We start from the raw sequence: 3,992 nt of genomic DNA on the forward strand, positions 1-3,992 counted from the left end.
CAAAGCAAATGTAGAACCTTTTATTCATTAAATAACTACAGATACTGTCCATTTCTTCAAAAAAAGTTTTAAAAGACAGTGTTGGCTGAAGATGAAGTGAAAATGAATTCTCTGTCGTTCTGGACTTTCACACAACACATACCTTTGTCAAGGTGGATACCACATCTTAAGGTCCATATCAATATGTATTACTTTGGAATTAAATCAATCTTTTTGTCTCAGGGGTTGTAGAATTTCAGACCATACATATATTTTGGCACGTTGGTTTCAACATCACTGTCAAAATCTGAAGTTCAGTATCAATATTTTTTTCTTTTCTGTTTGGACATTTTTGCAAGGAGTGCCTCGTTAGCGCAGTAGGTAGCGCGTCAGTCTCATAATCTGAAGGTCGTGAGTTCGATCCTCACACAGGGCATCAAAGTTTTTCAAAAGACTGTTGGCTGAAGATGAAGTGAAAATGAATTCTCTGTCGTTCTGGACTTTCACACAATACATACTTTTGTCAAGGTGGATACCACATCTTAAGGTCCATATCGATATGTATTACTTTGGAATTAAATCAATCTTTTTGTCTCAGGGGTTGTAGAATTTCAGACCATACATATATTTTGGCACGGTGGTTTCAACATCACTGTCAAAATCTAAAGTTTCGGGATCAATATTTTTTTTTCTTATTTGATATTTTTGAAAGAGGGCCTCGTTAGCGCAGTAGGTAGCGCATCAGTCTCATAATCTGAAGGTAGTGAGTTCGATCCTCATACTGGGTGGAAAAGCTTTTCAAAAGAGTGTTGGCTGAAAATGAATTCATTGTCGTTTTGGACTTTCACACAATACATACGTTTGTCAAGGTGGATACCACATCTTAAGGTCCATATCGATATGTATTACTTTAGAATGAAATCAATCTTTTTGTCTCAGGGGTTGTAGAATTTCAGACCATACATATATTTTGGCACGGTGGTTTCAACATCACTGTCAAAATCTGAAGTTCGGTATCAATATTTTTTTCTTTGCTGTTTGCACATCTTTGCAAGGAGGGCCTCGTTAGCGCAGTAGGTAGTGCGTCAGTCTCATAATCTGAAGGTCGTGAGTTCGATCCTCACACGGGGCAGCAAAGCTTTTCAAAAGAGTGTTGGCTGAAGATGAATTCACTCTCATTTTGGACTTTCACACAATACATACTTTTGTCAAGGTGGATACCACATCTTAAGGTCCATATCGATATGTATTACTGTAGAATGAAAGCAATCTTTTTGGCAGGCTTGTTTTCGAGTTGCTGTGCGTTTTGTTGCCAACCTGTTTTGCTACCTGACAACTTTACGGTTTTCACTTTTTAATTACCGCTCATATATTTATTTATTTTTTCCTCAACTTTTTCAACTTTTTCACTACGGACGCTTTATCTGGACACGATTCGTCAGGACCTCCAACAGCCGAAGCTAAGTAGTAACATTAACATGATGCCTTCTAATTGTAGCCGTTTTTGTACTTCGCCTTTTGCGAGGATAGCTGTGCTGCAAGCCCAGCTTCAGACGCAATCGTTAGGCAAGGGTAATTTCAGTGTAGGAAAGGATGAAACAGCGTCTGTGCCACCAGTAAGTACAGATAGTAGTATAAATCCTGACACAGTCCCCGCAGCCGGACAACTTTCTCACTGTTTCTGGAAGGAAATGCTGTAGGAACGCTCAACCGTGTCGCTCATTCAGCCGACAGAAACTTTCAACCGGTTTTCCCCATTAAGCAGCGGGTCGGAGTCAGAGGCCGATTCTCTCTGGTCTCTACTCCTCCTGCTACGGGGTCTGAGACGCCCGGCTTCCCACCATTAGCTCTGACAAATTGAAAACTCTAGTCATTGGCGACTCCATTACCCGCAGCATTAGACTTAAAGCGAATCATCCAGCGATCATACACTGTTTACCCGGGGCAGGGCTACCGACGTTAAGGCTAATCTGAAGATGGTGCTGGCTAAAGCTAAAACTGGCGAGTGTAGAGAGAGTATAGAGATATTGTTATCCACGTCGGCACCAACGATGTTAGGGATGAAACAGTCAGAGATCACCAAGCGCAACATAGCTTCTGCGTGCATATCAGCAAGAAAGATGTGTCGGCATCGAGTAATTGTCTCTGGCCCTCCCAGTTAGGGGGAGTGATGAGCTCTACAGCAGAGTCTCACAACTCAATCGCTGGCTGAAAACTGTTTTCTGCCCCCTCCCAAAAGATAGAATTTGTAGAAAATTGGCCCTCTTCTGGGACTCACCCACAAACAGGACCAAGCCTGACCTGCTGAGGAGTGACGGACTCCATCCTAGCTGGAGGGGTGCTTCTCATCTTATCTACCAACATAGACAGGGCTCTAACTCCTCTAGCTCCACAATGAAATAGGGTGCAGGCCAGGCAGCAGGCTGTTAGCCAGCCTGCCAGCATAGTGGAGTCTGCCACTAGCACAGTCAGTGTAGTCAGCTCAGCTATCACCATTGAGACCGTGTCTGTGCCTCGACCTAGGTTGGGCAAAACTAAACATGGCGGTGTTCGCCTTAGCAATCTCACTAGGATAAAGACCACCTCCATTCCTGTCATTATTGAAAGAGATCATGATACCTCCACATCTCAAAATAGGGCTACTTAATGTTAGATCCTTACTTCAAAGGCAATTATAGTCAATGAACTAATCACTGATCATAATCTTGATGTGATTGGCCTGACTGAAACATGGCTTAAGCCTGATGAATTTACTGTTTTAAATGAGGCTCACCTCCTGGCTACACTAGTGACCATATCCCCGTGCATCCCGCAAAGGCGGAGGGGTTAACATTTACGATAGCAAATTTCAATTTACAAAAAAAAATGACGTTTTTCGTCTTTTGAGCTTCTAGTCATGAAATCTATGCAGCCTACTCAATCACTTTTATAGCTACTGTTTACAGGCCTCCTGGGCCATATACAGCGTTCCTCATTGAGTTCCCTGAATTCCTATCGGACCTTGTAGTCATAGCAGATAATATTCTAATCTTTGGTGACTTTGACAAATCTGACAAATCAACTGTAAATTTCGGTGTTCCTCAAGGTTCCGTTTTAGGACCACTATTGTTTTCACTATATATTTTAACTCTTGGGGATGTCATTCGAAAACATAATGTTAACTTTCACTGCTATCGGATGACACACAGCTGTACATTTAATGAAACATGGTGAAGCCCCAAAATTGCCCTTGCTAGAAGCATGTGTTTCAGACATAAGGAAGTGGATGGCTGCAAACTTTCTACTTTTAAATTCGACAAAACAGAGATGCTTGTTCTAGGTCCCAAGAAACAAAAAGATCTTCTGTTGAATCTGACAATTAATCTTAATGGTTGTACAGTCGTCTGAAAATAAACTGTGAAGGACCCTGCAAGTTACTCTCTGACCCTGATCTCTCTTTTTGAAGAACATATCAAGACCATTTCAAGGACAGCTTTTTCCATCTACTAACATTGCAAAAATCAGAAACTTTCTGTCCAAAAATGATGCAGAAAAGTTAATCCATGCTTTTGTCACTTCTGGGTTAGACTACTGAAATGCTCTACTTTCCGCTACCCGGATAAAGCACTAAATAAACTTCAGTTAGTGCTAACACGGCTGCTAGAATCCTGACTAGAACCCAAAAATTTGATCATATTACTCCAGTGCTAGCCTCCCTACGCTGGCTTCCTGTCAAAGCAAGGGCTGATTTCAAGGTTTTACTGCTAACCTACAAAGCATTACATGGGCTTGCTCTTACCTATCTCTCTGATTTGGTCCTGCCGTACATACCTACACGTACGCTATGGTCACAAGACGCAGGCCTCCTAATTGTCCCTAGAATTTCTAAGCAAACAGCTGGAGGCAGGGCTTTCTCCTATAGAGCTCCATTTTTATGGAACGGTCTGTCTACCCATGTGAGAGACGCAGACTCGGTCTCAACCTTTTTAAGTCTTTACTGAAGACTCATCTCTTCAGTGGGTCATATGATTGAG

The 3,992-nt window shown here is 42.0% G+C and overlaps 2 non-coding genes across 2 annotated transcripts; both read left to right on the forward strand.

Moving 5' to 3' along the window:
- The first annotated feature begins 342 nt into the window (after positions 1-342).
- On the forward strand, positions 343-415 carry trnam-cau. Its single transcript has one exon. It is a non-coding gene; the product is annotated as a tRNA-Met (tRNA).
- Positions 416-1,038: 623 nt separating this feature from the next.
- On the forward strand, positions 1,039-1,111 carry trnam-cau. Its single transcript has one exon. It is a non-coding gene; the product is annotated as a tRNA-Met (tRNA).
- Positions 1,112-3,992: the final 2,881 nt, after the last annotated feature.

The sequence above is a fragment of the Oncorhynchus tshawytscha genome, unplaced genomic scaffold, assembly GCF_018296145.1.
Source record: "Oncorhynchus tshawytscha isolate Ot180627B unplaced genomic scaffold, Otsh_v2.0 Un_contig_11008_pilon_pilon, whole genome shotgun sequence".
Lineage (NCBI taxonomy): Eukaryota > Metazoa > Chordata > Actinopteri > Salmoniformes > Salmonidae > Oncorhynchus > Oncorhynchus tshawytscha.